This window comes from Leptonychotes weddellii, chromosome 1, assembly GCF_054177405.1.
Source record: "Leptonychotes weddellii isolate Sample4059 chromosome 1, ASM5417740v2, whole genome shotgun sequence".
Classification (NCBI taxonomy): domain Eukaryota; kingdom Metazoa; phylum Chordata; class Mammalia; order Carnivora; family Phocidae; genus Leptonychotes; species Leptonychotes weddellii.
Window position 1 is genome coordinate 121,567,292 of NC_138369.1, and position 16,796 is coordinate 121,584,087.

A 16,796-nucleotide genomic window follows, 5' to 3' on the forward strand; every position below is an offset into this window, starting at 1 on the left:
TGTCATTTTCTGAATAATACTGGAAATTTCTCTGTCCCATGGTAGATAGCTTGGTCAAGGTAGGGCCAGTCAAAACCATCATAGTTTTTATGACTATTTTTTCTTTACCAGTCCCAATGCCCAATTCATTGATTGTTTATCATGCAGAATAAATCTGGTAATTATTTTTATATATCATCTTTATCTATCTGTAAAACTTCTCACAGGGTGTTTGCCCAATGGGTTACAAGAGTGCCCAGAAATTGATCCTTTCAGCCTTCTGACCAGGAGCAGTTGGAGTTCTGGGCCAGACTCCTCCAGTAGGAAGCAGCTTTGTCTGTTGACCCCAGTATAACAAAGAAAGCCCACTAGCTTCTTTGGGTGCCCTGTCATGGAAGGGGTTGGGAAACACTGAGCTTTATTGTAATTTTAGGCCTTTCAAAATACACAATATAATTTTAATACTGTTGGGTCATCCCTGCCTGACTCCATTGGGAGAAGGGTAGCTATGTGTTAGAAGACTTCTTTAAAATCTCAGGTGCTCTATCATATAAAATGGGCCAAGTGTTCTCACCGACGTACTTCCCTCACTGCCCTGAAATAGGCTCCTACTTCAGATCCTCTTCATGTAGCTCAGATGCAATTTCCTCCCAGAAACCTTCTCTGACTCCTCACATTCCAAAGCACAAGTTAGAAATAATCTCTCTATTCTCTGAATCCTCACAGCTCTTGTTCTATCCTTATCTTACAACGTTTAGCAATTTTTCAATCAGTCATATGATGATAGCTCTTCTGGAATGTAAACTTTTGGGAGGTGATATCTATGTTTTATTTTCAATACCCTTTAAAACATTCTTGACAGGACTTGAATTACACATGAAAGGCATTCAACCAGCTAAACCGAAGACAAATTAACTTGACACTTCTCTCTGCTTTGACCATGAGCACTTATATCTGATTAATTTGGAAATTTGAGTTTCTTAGTAAATATTATGGGGGACAACTTGGTGGGGGGATTTCAAAAAATTCTGAAAGTTTATGGCAGCTTATTTTTAACAACATGATCTAGACAAAAAAACACATGGAAAGCATTAAACTTTGCCATTAAGCAGAGAAGTACAAATGGAAACAAATTTGAAGCACTGTTTTTTATATATTAAAGTAGAAAAAAAGACTTCAAACAGTCAATACTTAGAAGAGTTGTGGTTAAATTGGCTAGTGGCATTTTAAATTAAAACTTTTATTTTTAAATAGTAGCTAAGAGTCATAAAGATGCCTGGGTGAATTTCCCCAGTCGTACCACTCATAGGAATTTTAGAATTCATGCAAAGGTAACAATTCAATAACAACAACAAACAAAATATGCAAAATGCACAAAGATGCCCATGACAGTTCACTAGTATAGCAAACAAACAAACAAAAAGCAAACAAACAACAAAAAATTTGAAGACATGCGAATATCACAAAGTAGGAGGATAATTTTATTATCATACAGTATCCAAAATTAGATTGTCTATTCACTAAAATGCAGACTTCAAAAGGAAAATGCTTATTATCTAATGTTAAGTGAAAAAAATCAGGCCATAAAATGAAATGTGCATTATGCATGCATGATGATGACAACAGAAATAGGCAAGGATGTGCAAAAATACAAGTAGTTGAATGTAGTGTTAGACTCTGGCTTGTTTTCTGTCTTAAAGCCATTACATCATCTTTTCAATGACAGACTACATTTTAAGTAATTGAAAACAAAGTCTCATTAGCCTTGTCCTTGTACAAATTCCCAGAGAGAACATATTATTCTTACTCATTCCTACCTCTGCTACTTGTCTTTGATTCTGACCTGCTCCATTCTCTTCTCCCTCTTCTCAGTCCCCCTAACTAGACTAGAAAAAGACCCTCAGCAAACAAGGAAGCAAAAGGCACCAAGCTTAGCAGAGCAGTATAACCAAATCCACAAACATCAGAGGACAGGATCTGACAACTCTTTCCCACCATTGCAAAGGCAGACCTAGATTCTTCAATGACCACAAGTGGCCTTGGTTTAATAGGCCTTGCCAATAAGGCACAATGTCCCTGTCCTCAGAAATAGTCCGGGCAGAGCTTCCAGGGGCCCATAAAAGTCTGCACTCCTGGAGGAATGTGACAACTCTGGGATCAAACACAGTTTTGTCATTTTCTATAATAAGAGAATGTCCAGTTGTATCAGGCTTTTTTTGCAGGGCCAACACTTAGTACAATGTTGAGGTTGGCAAAGCAAATTTTCACCCAGCCTAGGACTCCCCTCCCTGCCTTCAGGTAATTCCCCGCCTTCAGATGATCAATGAAATCGCCTCATGTTGCCGTTTACAAAGCCCTTTCACATCCAGTTTTTCATTTGCCCCGGTGAGGTCAGTGTTCTTGTTAACTTCACTTTTCAGAAGAGGACACTGAAGCTCAGAGAAGCGAAGTGACTTGTCTAGGGCTGCACGGCAAGTCAAGGACGGAAAGAGGACACGAGCCCAGCCCTGACTTGGGCTCCAGGCTCCTTCCACTCCCCCTGTGCGCTGCCCCTCTTCTGCTCCACTCACACCATGCTTGACGGGCTGCTGCCTCCAGGAGATCTAGGTCTGAAAGGAAGGCAGAATGGGAAGGACAGTGTGTCATCTGTGAGAAGAAAGTCAATGAGTTTTTAAGAAGATGCTGGACTGGGCGCCTGGGTGGCTCAGTTGGTTAAGCATCTGCCTGTGGCTCAGGTCTTCATGATCCCAGGGTCCTGGGATCGAGCCCCATGTCAGGCTCCCTGCTCAACGGGGAGCCTGCTTCTCCCTCTCCCTCTGCTGCTCCCCTGCTTATGCTCTCTCTCTCTCTCTGTCAAATAAATAAATAAAATCTTAAAAAATTTTTTTTAAGAAGATGCTGGACTAGCCTGACCTACTGCTTCCTTCCCTCGAGATTAACTCTGGGGAACTATAGAGGAAAAGCATTAAGTTGCAGAGAAAGCTGAGAGAACCCCCTGGAGAGACAGAAGCAGTTTTTATCTGGCACTTACAGAGCATCTGGAATAGTCCCAACCCAGGGCAGAGGGTATCTGGGCTCCTGCAGCAGGATAAAACCAGAGGGGAGCTGTTGCTTCTTAGGGTCTTCATCTCCTGGCCCTGGTGCCCACTCCCATTGCCTTGGGACGGACAGGGCTGGAGCTCAGGCCTCTTGAGCAAGTGCTCCTCAGGTGTGAGAGCAGGGCTGTGCCCGAGTGGTGAGAAAGACACATGCAGATTGACCAGTCTCAGGTGGTGACTTCTCGCTCCTTCCAAACCCCCAGGCCTGATGGATTATAATCTCCTCTTCTAGATACCAGTTCTTCCTAAAGTCAAGAGTACATCTGAGAAGCTGTTTGGTGGGGTGAGGAGTGATTAGAACCTGCCATTCCAGGTTCATCCCCCACTTTGAACACATAGATGTCAACACAGATGGGAGTCTGGCCTTCTGCCCTTCCGCCATCAGTGCTGCTGGACAGAGTAGTCCATAACCCCAGGAAATGGAAGTTCAAGAGTGAAAAGAGAAGTGCTCATATTTCCAAAGAAAAGCCACAAACCAAGTTACAGATGCCAAAAGAAGCAAAGGTATTAGATCTGACAAATCCGGAATTGGTGTGTATTTTTAAGAATTTGTTTAACTTTTTTATATTTAAAAAAAATAAAGAATGATATTCGCAATATATAATGAAAACAAGAAGTCACAAAAAGAATCGAGTAGAAATGTTAAGAAAAAAATGTAGTAGTTGAGATAATGAATACAATAGATGGTACTTAGCAGAATGGATTTGCCTGAAGAATGAATTTGTGAACTGGGAGATCAGATGAGGAATTCTCCCAGCAGAAAATTATTTTAAAAATAGAAAATATAAAAGTTAAGGTATAAAATGCAAAGGTAGTCCCAGAAAGAAAAAAAAAAAAGATACAAAGGGAGAGGAGGAAAAAATTGAAGGAATAATGGAGATAATCTCCCCTGTATTAATGAAAGATACAAGACTGATTGAAAGGAAGCACAGACAGCAAAAGAGGAGACATAAGGAAAATTGTACTCCTAGACAGAAATTATGTTGAAATTTAAGAATATCAGAGATAAGGTAAAATTGTAAAAATTTCCCAAAAGAAAGAGAGAAAGCAGATCACTTACAACAGAATAATACAAGAATGCAATGAAGTCTTCAAAATTTGGAAAGTTCACCATTTCATATCCAGCTAAACCTTCATTCCAATATGAAGACATGATAAAAATAATCTAAGACATACAGAGTCTCAGAATGTTTGCCACGCAAAAACCCACATATAAAACAGGTTTGTTTTTGTTTTTTTTTTAATATTTTATTTACTTATCTGACAGAGAGAGTTAGCGAGAGCAGGAACACAAGCAGGGGAGTGGGAAAGGGAGAAGCAGGCTTCCCGCCGAGCAGGGAGCCCAATGCGGGGCTCGATCCCAGGACCCTGGGATCATGACCTGAACCGAAGGCAGACGCTTAACGACTGAGCCACCCAGGCACCCCCATATAAAACAGTTTTAATGATGCGCTTGTATAGGTAGAAAAAAATCTAAGGGATAATGGAAGAAATATGTAAAGTAAGTATTTTTGTAAAGTTTGTGGTTGTCTTAAAAATAACTAGAACCAAAGAAAAGAAAAAGCAAAAGCATATCCACAAAAAATCAGAATTTGAAGTTAAGGTGAACTCAGAGGACGGTGAAGTAGGGGGAGGCCAAAGAACATATTAATTAATTATTAATATTAAGAGCATATTAATGTTCTTGTCTTATAGCAGAGAGAACACAGACAACTTTAAAACAATAACCAAAGGGATAAAGAGCATAGAAAAAAGGGACAAATTAAAAGAATAAACTAATAAAGTAGAAGAAAGTCCTAATATATGGATAACCACTATTTTTTTTAAGACTTTATTTATTTGTGTGTGTGAGAGAGAGAGATAGAGCAGAAGCAGGGGGAGCGGCAGACAGAGGGAGAAGCAGACTCCCTGCTGAGCAGGGAGCCTGATGGGGGCGATCCCAGGACCCTGGGATCATGACTTGAGAGGAAGGCAGACGCTTAAATGACTGAGCCAGGCGTCCCTAACTACTGTATATGAAGATGAGCTAACTTGCCAAATAAAAACCCAAATCCAGGTATTTCCTAGACACATTCTAATACAACATGCATGCCCAAGATGAAAACAAAGATGAAAATGATTAATCAGGCAAGTAGAACAAAATGAAGTTGGTGTCAATGTAATATTATCAGACAATATGAAGACCACAACCTTTATGCTAAAACTAACCAAGGTCTGCGAGAAAGGATAATTACATAGCTCCGCCACTTATGGTTATGGATGTAAAAATTCCAAAGAAATTTTTAGTAAATCAAATCCAGTAGTTCATTAAAATTATCATATACCACAATGACCTTTTTCCCAGGTATATGAGGATAGCTTTCCAATTAGAAAATCCATAAACATAATTCACCAGATCAGCTAAACATGGTTAGCACAGTAAGAAAAGAAATTGGAGGGGTAAGAAATGAAAAGAGGAAATAAAATTAGCCTTGTTTTCAAATAATGTGATTTTTTTGGACTAACTTTGTTTTTTTTTTAAGATTTTATTTATTTATTTGACACAGAGAGAGAGAGAGAACACAAGCAGGGGGAGTGGGAGAGGGAGAAGCAGGATCCCCGCTGAGCAAGGAGGCCGACAAGGGGACTCGATCCCAGGACTCTGGGATCCTGACCTGATCCGAAGGCAGATGCTTAACCAACTGAGCCACCCAGGCGCCCCTGGGCCAACTTTCATATTTGTTTTTGGTGAGAAGGGTAGTTATGGCTGGAACTGGAAATTTGTAAAACCGCTTAGAAACACAGTTTGATCTTGTCTCGTAAAATTGAACTTCATGGACCCCCAAACCCAGCAATTCTCCTAGCGCTGTGCTTAGAAGAGGGCTTGGCATGCTGTATGCCAGAACATACAGATATTAATGCTCATAGCACTGAGGTTCACACTAGCAAAAAAATGAAATCCCATCAACACAGGAGCTGATGAATAGGTTATGGTGTATTCAAATTAAATAAAAACCAACAAGCAACAATATGGACAAGTCTTTCCAATATAATATTAATTAGAAAGTAAAAATATCAAAACTATTTGTGCATTATGTCTTTTTTATAATATTAAGAACAACACTAATAAAATATACTTTTAAAGGATTACCTACAGATGAGATAAAATGATTTAAAAAAGAAAGGAAAGGAATGATGAATGCAAGATTCATGATGATGGCTATTTTGGGTGGGGGTCTCAGGGGTGGGACAGGGCAGACCACAGAGGCAGATGTGGTCAAGTGACTGTCAAAGTCCTACTTTCCACACTGAAGGGACATTTTCGAATGCTTGTTACATCGGATTAACTATGCAAATAAATACAATAGTATCATACGTGAAACAGGGATTGTGATTAATCCAGTTCTAAGTCCCTGAGATCGAAAAGAAATATTTCAAATGGGAGACTTCAGGTGCTGAGGCCCTGGAGGTGATTTCTTTGAGCAGGACTGCTGTCTGAATCATGCATTTTAGTGGCCATTTGTTCCATTAGCCCTGGAGGACTGCCTAGTTCCTTAAATATAAGTACCAAGACTGCTTTAAAGATCATGGGCAAAGACCCTACATTTCCACGCTCAGACACCCTGACATTAGCCAGAGGCAGGCATTTGCTTCTCCAAAGCCATAGTACCTTAACCTGCTCCTCGCTTAAGCCCCACCCCCCCTTACTGTTCTGCATATTGCCTCCAGAGAGTCACTGCTAAATTGCTAAGCTGAGCAGAGTTCTTTTCCTACATCACTACCTCTGGAATCAAGGCTTTGGCTGGGTCTTGTAGGACCTCAGTGATTTTTCCCCGGTAATATAGCACTGCAATACTCACCAGTCCCTGAATATTTCCTGCAGCTTCATACCACAATGCCTTTGCTCATGCTGTTCAGTCTACCTGCAATACCCTTACCCTCATCTGTTGATATTCCACTCATTTTCAGATCTCAGTGTCCCTTCCTCCTATTCTGTGCAGACCTAGAGAGAAGGGGCAGTGGGTAGAAAGGGTATGACTATCCACGTGCTCAGGAATAACAGCAGCCTTATCATGGACAAAGTGTAGACATTCAGAGTTAAGCCAGTGACAGAGCCTGCAAATCACATCCAGGTTGCAACTGAGGCCTCATTCTGGTGCCCCCCCACCTGTGTCCGTAGGGCCTGAAACTCTGATCTCTTTCCCAGTCTCCCAGAGGTGGTTTCTAGACACCATTATGGAAAGAGCTTGGGCTTTGGAGTCAGACTAACTTGAGTCATTCTGGATCTACTCTTTAAAATGCATCGATCACGTGTTATGATGAGCACTGGGTGTTATATGCAACTAATGAATCGTTGAACACTACATCAAAAACTAAAGATGTACTATATGTTGGCTAACTGAACATAATAAAAAATGCTATGAAAAAAATAATAAAATGCATCGAACCTACAGAACTTTAAACTTTTACACTCCGAAAAACAAGAGAACAATTTAAATAGTGCAAATGACTGTGCCCATCATTTCATTAAGTTTGCAATGTACCCCAGTGAGCATGAGATGACACACGAGAATCTGTTGCTTGTGTAAAACTACATGTTTTGTATTTTGCTGACAAATTCAAGGACTTCCAAGGCTATTGACTAAGAGCAATGTTTACCTCACACGCTGATTTTCAAATCCTAACCCCTGGGTGAGAAGCTACTCTCCTGTAGAAGCTTTGTGACTTTGAACAAGTCTCTCAATATCCCTGAACTTTGATTTCCTCATTCTTAAATTCTTTTAGGAGTGTGGCACCTCAACATCTGCCATCCCACCTGAGCTCTCTTCCCACAAAAAGTGGGGTCTACCTTCCTTCCCCTAGAATATGGGTGGGTCAATGACTTGCTTATCACCAACAGAGTAAAGGAATGCAATGTGAATTCAGAGCAAGGTCACAAAAGGTGGCCCAACTTCCTTCCACCTTTTGTTTTGTTTTGTTTTACTTTCTGGAACAGTTGCTTTTCGAGCACCAAACATTCATTTACCCTGAGACCACCACGCTATGAGGAAGCCCAGGCCACAGAGACAGGCCACATACAGGTGCTCCCATCCCAGTAGGCAGATAGTGGCAACTGCAGACATATGATTTATGATGCCTCCAGATGAGTCCAACGCAGAGCTGGTGAGCCCCGAGCCTTTGCATCTTCCAACAGAGGTCCCAGACATCATGGGACAGAAACGAGCTGTCCCTTTTGTGACCTTTCTGAATTTCTGACCCATAGAACCCATGCTCATAATAAAATGGTTGTTTTCTGCTACTACTTTTTGGGGGTAGTCTTCAAAGTAGCAGTAGAAACTGCATCAAAGATTTTTCTGAGGTCTGAATGAGATGATTTACATAAAATACCTAGCACAAAGCACGTGCTCAGAAAATGGTGGCTGATACCAGTCTTGTGTCTTATGCCTGGTCTAGCAGCATGAGGTCAGCACTCAGTTTTTCTGAACTAAGGCTTCTCATTAGGAATATCTCCCTGAGGAACTCCAAGGTTTGGAGTGTGCATCAAATAGGATGACGGATGTGAAAATGTTTTGGAAACTGTAACGTTGTGTACAAATCAAAGGAATGCTTACATTTATATTTGTCCACTAAGAGCTCAAGATAGGAGAGCACTCTAATAATCTTTTGGTGGCAGTCAGTACCTGAAATTCTGACATCAAAGGACCTTGGCCTGAGGCCCCACATTTGCTCCCTGTTAGAGATCATGAATTTCAACCATCCATCTAACAAACTGGGGAAGGAGGTTGTGTCATGTTTATCAGCTTCTAACAGTTAAAATGTGACCTGTATAGGACATGTACAAGACACTAAATTCAGTAACTGTGATGCAGAAATAAGCCCATCGACCATAGTTCCTTGCAGTGGCCTGTGGGGCCAGTTCTAGGGACAATAGAACAAAGGAGATCTTAGAAAACACCCACGAGTTGTAACAAATTGTCACAACTCAAGAGTTGCCGACTCTCTACATTTACAGGCTTGAGGGATGGCACGTCACATCCATATAAATCAATAGGATAAGTATCATGTTCAACTTGACCTCTGAGATTCTAAGATATAGTTATGTCACCCAGTGCATTGATGATCTGGAGGGAAAAGCACTGCATAATAGAATTTATTTGTTTGTTTTGAGAGATAATTATGTGTTACCTTTGAAAAGGATACACTGATGAATAGAACAAAGATTTTTGCCCTAAAATAACTTATGTACTAGCCAGGGAGATATGGTGCATAAGTATAATTAGTTTTCTTTCCCACTACTTCACTTCACAGCCTTGTGCTCTAGCCAAACAAACCACCCTTTCACTAGTCATCAAACTTCCCATGGTTTCCCTGCCTCTATGTTCACAGTATTGACTCCAATGGGCTTCCTCTTGTCTCTCACGACCATTTGTTTCCCCAAACCAAGGTCCAATGCAAACCCCTCCATGAAGACTTTCCTGATACCCCCAAACAGTAAGTGATCTCTCTCTTCTCTAAAGGTTCTTTGTATTGGCTTTAAAATGTGATCCTTTGTATTTGAGTTATTTATATCCATGTCTGAACTCCCTGGTAGATATGAGCTCCGAAGGCAGGATCTGTATCTATGAAGTTGACGATCCAGTCATGTCTCCCACCAGATATAATCAAATGCAGTAACATTTTGATAGAGCGTGGTTAGTTTCCATAGCAAGTGTTACTCCTCTCTCCCCCTTCTTCTTCTCTGCATATGAAAATTAAAGTGTGGTTATGCTGTGAATATCTGATATAGACTCTAGAAAATATGAGCCCAAAGTATAGGACAATATAAAATTCTTATGTTTCTTTTCTAATGTTTGTTTTATGAACCTGAGACCTGCAAGTATTCCCAGACTTCCTGTGGCAAAGATCATCCTCTTAGTTTCTAAGCAAAATCCCCTAAAGAATAGAAAGATTGGGCAATATTCTGCTATGAAATGTCAGAGCTTGAAGGTACCTTAGGGATTATCTAGTTTAATCAACTTGTCTTAAATATGGGGTCATTGAGGTTGGGAAAAGGGATGAGGCTTGTCCAGGGTCATAAAGTGATTTGGGGACCAAAATGGACTTCAAACACGGTCCCTGAGTGGCCACGGCAATGTCTCTGTCTATATACAAGACCGAGTTGACAAGCTGACCCTGCTCTTGGTTCAAACCCTGTCTGAAAATTCTGCCCCAAAAAGAGCCTAGACCATTACAAGCTTTACAGCAGGCCTGCCAGAAGCTTTACTGAACAGATCATTTGCCCAGCCTTATATGAGGCTAAAGAACTTGAAATGAGCTGGACATGCTGTGTCACCAAGAGTCCCGAAGGAACCACATGGGGACCAACATAAGACTAAGCCCAAAGACAGCAGCCGGGGCCAGTAGGGGACTGTGTCTTTAGAGGGACAGACTCCTAGAGCTGAGAGAGCCTTGGAGATCATCCACAGGAGGAAGTAGCACTGCCTCATGAGGGAGGGGTCTTCTAGAAACGACCCTGTTATTTACCTGCCATGTAACTTTCAAGTCACTGCCCCTCTCCAGCCTCAGTTTCCAAGGATATGAAACAAACAGTTTGGGTTAAATAATACCAAACGTACTTTTCAAATCTGATACTTTATTCTAGTCTACAGAACATCCCATTTCCTAGTCTGACAGGTGAAGAAAAGGAGGCTTATGGAGGATCTGTAACTTGCTTAAGGTCACACAGTGTGTTGGTGGCCCAGTGGTGACCACAGCCCAGGCCAGCATTTTATCTACTGCCCTATGTAGCTGGAATCCTCCGTTCCAAGCTGCCCTGTGGCCTTGAGGGGAATTGTGCAATTCCTGTCCCAGGGCTATTGCAATTGCCCTCTTCTCTATCCCCTTGAGACCACTGACCACGTGCAGAGGGCTGCAGGAAAGGGGTCTGAGTCTTCTTCACCCTAGGAGTGGAGCAAGGATCAAATCCTTGCCGTTCTTTCCTCCCTTTCAGTAAAATGAAACCAAAACCAAACTCCTTAACTTTGGGGGCAGAGAGGCTCCAGAAGAGGTGCCCCTCGGACTCTGCTTATGCAGAGCCCCAGCACCCCGGGCCTGTGAGCGTGAAAGCCCTTCTGGGGCAGGTAGAGCTCCTGCCTGAGTCTCTGCAGAGTGAAGCCAGATGAGGAGCAAGAACCAGACCAAGGCGCTTGACCCAGGAGAAGCAACACTGGGGCCAAGGGGTATGGAAAAACTTCAGCCAGCGTGGCTCAGAGACTTCTTTCTTAGTGACTCTGAGTCACTTCCATTCCCATCAAGAAATGGGGAAGGAGGTAGGCAGAAGGAAAAAGAATCCTACTTTAAACCTTTCATTACTTTTGAGACTTACAACTTCTCTTGGGGCAGGAAACAGAAAGCATTTTCCTCACCTATCTCCTTTGCCATACAGCAGAAAAACTGTTTTAAAAAGGGCAATTGAAGTGGGCCAGCTCTGAATATCGGACATGATTACTAGAAAATCCAATAGGTTTCTTATCTTAAAGACACATAAAACCCAGGGCTCCCACTTCTTCCTCAAGAGGAAGCCACATGGCTTTGCAAACCCTCAAGCCAGGAGAACTCTAATTGATGATCCTGTTTTTGATGTGACTTGCTCAAGGTCATAAGAAAGGCAGTGGCAGAGGCAAAAATTACATATAGATTGCCTGTCTCCCCGACCCCAGTTCCTGTTGTTGGAGGGACACAATGAAAGTAAGAAAGGAAGCAGGTCTCCAGAGAGATATCATGCCTCTTCCTAAGTCTTTTTTTTAAAAAATAGGCTTCAGATAACCAGAAGTTTGAGGTCAGAGGATAACTTAAGGCCATCAGAAGTTAGCCAGATTGGACTTGGGGCCTCTAGAGAATTCTGTCCTTTTGGCAGTCAGATACAGTGATGAACGCCAAGCCAGGCCTGTGATTTGGGCGCAGCTCCAGGCTCCAGCCCCTCTGAGCCTGGGCTCCAATATGCACAGGGAGCTCAACAGCAAGCAGGGTCCGTCCCTGAACAGGCGCTTTTAATCAGAGACACTGGGACCTGGATGGAACCTTAGCATGATTTAATTTTTCTCACATCACAGCAGATGTAGAAATTGACGGCCAGGCCAACACGGGACAGGACACGGGATGCTTGTGCGAGGTCACATGGGAATTTAGGAAACCACAGAGTGGAGTGGAAAGGGGTAGCTTTGGGCTGCTAACCTGGTTCCAAATCTCAGCTCTGCCACTTATGGGCTAAGATACCCAGCTGAGTCACTTGAGCTCCTTGGATAGCAATGTCCTAATCTGTAAAATTGAAGGGGTCACAGCTATATTGCCAAAATTACAGGACTGTTAGGATAATTAAATGAGTTGAAAAATATCAAAGTGATTCGTAAACAGGAAATCATTATTCATACTTTAATGTTGGTATTAAATTACAATAAAACACAACCTAATAACAACAATAGTGTACTCTTCTGAGTGCCCACCACAGGCCAAGTACTTCACACACACTGTTTCTTTTAATTCCTGGGAAGACCGGGGAAAGACTTTCACCAATAACCATATACTTGGGGCAGGGTTTAAACCAGGTCATTTAAACATAATCTCTCACACAGCACCTTCAACCCTGGTCCATTCCCAGGCCACATTTGGCTTCCCCTTCTCTCACTCACCCCCTTTCTACTGAATTAGCTGTTCTTTGGTGTTGAGGGCAGGGTGTCTCCTCATGTTTTTTTGGCCCCAGGAGATATCCTAGTACTTTATGCAAGGTAAATATCAGTTAAAAATAAATAAAATAAAGAGCAACCTGATAGATAAATTAATATTTCTTTTTTAGAAATACCTTAATGGAGGGATCATTTGGTTTTTATCCAGAATCTACCAATGTTCAGCTAAGCCAGGTGGAAGATAGATATGTTCCAAGATGTTCCAAGATAACTAAGCCATATAGAAAACCTAAGCTTGTAAAAGTTTTCAAACAAGAAGATGAGTCTATGAGATATAATCTGGCAATTTGTAAAGAGCGTTTTCTTTTTGCTTCCATAAACATCTTGTCTGTTAGCTTTTTACCAAACTGATCGGTCTGCCCAGATATAATTTCAGGACGTCCCTAATATACCCCAAGTGGTAGGACTTTGCTGTATTTTTTCAGCCTGTCTTCACAAGGGACTTGTGTGTCAACCAGAGACTGTGCTTTTTAATGAGCAGCCTTGCTGCAGGAATACCTGCCCCCTTCCCAGGGCTTGAGACCTTTCATCTTCCCTCCGACAGTGTTGCAGTCTTCCTTTCTTTGGCAGACTGCATTTTTTTGAAGACGGCTGCAACAATCTATTCCATACCACGCACTCTTCCAGAAACCTGTCACTCCTCCCATCACATTGTGGGGTCTGAATCTCCTTTTGAATCTGGGTGGGGTCATGACTCGCTTGTAAACATTTCAATACTGTGTAAGTGATGCTGTATGATTTCTGAAGCCACATCATAAAAAGTGATGAAGCTGATTCCTCTTTGCTCACCTGGAGTCCTGAGCTGCCAAGGGAGCAGTCCAGCTGCGCTTAGGCTGCCATGCTGTGAGGAAACCCAAAGGGGGATGAGAGGAAGGAGTCCTGAGAGATGCCTGGCTTGCTCCCAACTGCTCCAGTATCCCCTCCCCAGCTCTTCCAGCTCCAGCTATTGTCTGCAACCACTGCAACTGGGCCACTGAGCCAGAGAGGCTCAGCCCAGCCCTCTTAAACTCCTAACCCACAGTTTAAACCACTATGTCCTGGGGAGTTTTGTTTGCAGCCCAAGCAACTGGAACTTACTCTTTTCTCCATCCCGCTGCCCAGTCTGATTACAGCAGCCTAGACACATGCCAGGGCATTATTAGTATCAGGGAAGACACTCAGTCATGCTCCTTTCATCTGCTCTTTGTTAATAGTAATGCATCTTGGCTCCATCACCTACCACATGAATGCTCTTAGGACATCTCATGACATCTCAGACCTGGCTTCCCTCAATAGGAAAAGGGGAGTAAGAATTGTTGCCCATGAGGGCTTCACAGATAATGATGTTTATTACATTCTACAACACTCTACATTTTCCTGAGAAGATCACATACACTGTCTCATTCTAATCTTTACAACAACTTTGTGAGGTTGCTGGGAGGATGTCATTATCCCTCTGGCCCAGTTAAGGGAAATGATACTCAGAGACGTTGATGACTTACATAGGTCCCAGGAGCAGCTGGTCCAGTTGGAAGCAGAATCTAGATCATCCGTGTTCCAGAACCTGGCCCTGGTCTGCACAATCTCATGAAGTATCAAGGTTCCTAGCTGCTTTAGTTTCTTCTCCACTTGTATCCTCTCTTGTTTCCCTAAGATTCTGTTCCATTTTGCCTGCTGCCCCTAACCAACCATCTCTTCATCTTCAGCTCTCCGAATTTGGTATAGACTCAGTCTTTCTCAGCTTTATAGTGTTCCCTTGAATCATCACTCTCAAAGGAACATGAGATGCACCCTCTTGGGAAAGAGGGAAGGATTGTTTTGAAATCTCCACCAGTGAACAAGAGTTTAAATTTCAGACAGTCAAAGCCCAAATGCATTCAGAGCTTCCTTCATTAACTTCACATATTTAGGATTTAAATCAACCTCATTAAACAGATCTCCTGGAAATGAGAAATCCAGCCCTGGAAAGTTATCTAGTCCTGGCTTGCCTACAATTGTATAGTAAGATCAAGTGAAGCCTGTAGTCTTAATCTCCAGTGGGTCTTAACCTCTAGTATTGTGGCTTCAAAGTCAATACTTGTTTTACTCCTTGCACTGGGCACAGGGAAAAACTTAGCAAAAGCTCTGTTCACCACTTCCAGTGGGTGCCGGTCATCATAAAGCAGGACCTGGCTAAGAGTCAAGGAGGGAATTCCAGCCTCCCAGGGGAAAGCCATGGGTCCCAATATACTCAGAACCCCAGGTAATACACCTGAGAAGTGCCAAATCAAGGGTCCAAGGAAGAAGGCCCTGGAGTGCTATTCAGTTCTCTGGGGACTTAGAGAGCTCTGGAGTAGCTTTAATGGGGAGAGTCAAGACCAATCATTAAATGAACCTAAATTGTAGAAGTTGTAGGGACACTAAGCAAATGTATGACTTCTGGGCAATCAATTCCTCTCACTTTCCTTCCTTTGTAGAGGGATGAATGAGAAGTGGTCTGGAAAGCCAACTCTACCACGTTCTGCTGTGATGTTCATCATGCTGAGCCCCAGCTTCCACATCTGTAAAATGGGAAAAACAGCTATATAACAAGGTTGTAGTGAGAATTAAATTGGACAGCATGTACGGAAAAGTGTAATCTTACATCTTAAACTAAGTGGGTGACAAATGTTATTTCCTTTTCACCAACTCCTTCCCTTTGCATTCTAATATTCTCTGCTCTTCTGACCAAATTTACCCGATGGTTGCTTGATTTTTTTCTGATCTTAATCAAGTCAGAGAAGGTTAGTGAGGTCATGGTGCATAAACCATGCTGAGGGTCAAGGGCGAGTTTTAGGTAAATTGTGGTTTTAATGTATGAGAAAGAGCCTGTAACTAGTGGGGGTTTCCATTTTTCAGTGGTAAGATGCTGCAAGCATGGGTTTGCAGTAATGCAGAGCTCCTCTGCTCTCGGCAATCTTGTGGCCGAACGATGTTTTAAAAGCCCCTGTGTTCAGATGACCCTGCTACTGATTAGTAAAGTGTCATTTCTATTTTTAGTTCCCCAAAGAGAAAGGCAAGTGAAATTTGCCCCACTTCACTATCTCTAAATGGACGATATTACTGAACAATTATTTAATGTCCTCACAACATCTGTTTTTAAAAATATTTTTAGGTCCATATTGAAACTGCAAGTTCATGGATAGTCCAAATATCCAAACTCTGATGCCCAACTGGGTATTCTTGATAAGAAAACTTTTTCCCCTTGTCTACAGTTAGTATTTGTCACTTGCCACATACACATGTTGAGTGAAGAAGAGATTAAGCTGGAAAAGTCTATGTTTCTAAAATAATACTGGGGATGGTTAACAGGAGTTCACACTTGTAGAGCATTCTATAGGTGGCAAAGAGCCTTCATTGCTATCATTTCTCTTGAGTGTCCCAATCACTCTGTGAGGTACACATGGAAAGAAATTTTACCCAACAACAGATGAGAAAATAGAAAGCCATTCATCCAAAATCAAGCTGCATTTCCTGAGCTGTGGTGCCCCAGGAAGACCTCTGGCCAACTCAAGGCATGGAGCCAATAAGTTCATCAGTTATAAATCCTCGTAATGCATGAACTCCATGCTGGCCAGCAAAAAAAGGGGAGCAGGTGGAGGGAGACTTGGGGACAAACCACTAGCCTCTAGAAAAGTTACATACAAGTTAGGAGGAAGAAAATAGACTGAGGAATACACAAGACTGGGGAGCTCAAGGTAGAGGTGGTGTATGCATTTCCTGTTGCTGCCGTAATAAATTATCACAAACTGGATGACTGAACACAACACAAAGCTATTCTCTGACAGTTCTAGAAACCAGAAGTCCAAAGTTAGTTTTTCTGAGCTTTAAAGTCAAGATGTCAGTGGGGAGGGTTTCTTCTGGGGGCTCTAAAGGAGAATTTGTTTCCTTGCCTTTTTAAGCTTCTAGAGGCCACTTGTGTTGACTTGTGGCCCCTTCCCCTTCTTCAAAGAGCATCACTCCAATCTCTGCTTCCATTGTCACATAGTCATCTCTCTGGCTCTGATTCTCCCACCTCCCT

At 42.3% G+C, this 16,796-nt stretch overlaps 1 long non-coding RNA gene across 2 annotated transcripts in view; it reads right to left on the reverse strand.

Annotated features, from left to right (window-relative positions):
- Nucleotides 1–1,451: 1,451 nt before the first annotated feature.
- LOC102730563 (uncharacterized) overlaps nt 1,452–16,796 on the reverse strand; it is a 63,747-nt gene continuing 48,402 nt past the window's right edge. For both annotated transcript variants that reach the window (XR_014148725.1, XR_434350.2), the window contains exon 4: nt 1,452–2,588. This is a non-coding gene — a long non-coding RNA (uncharacterized LOC102730563). The remainder of the gene's footprint in view (nt 2,589–16,796) is intronic.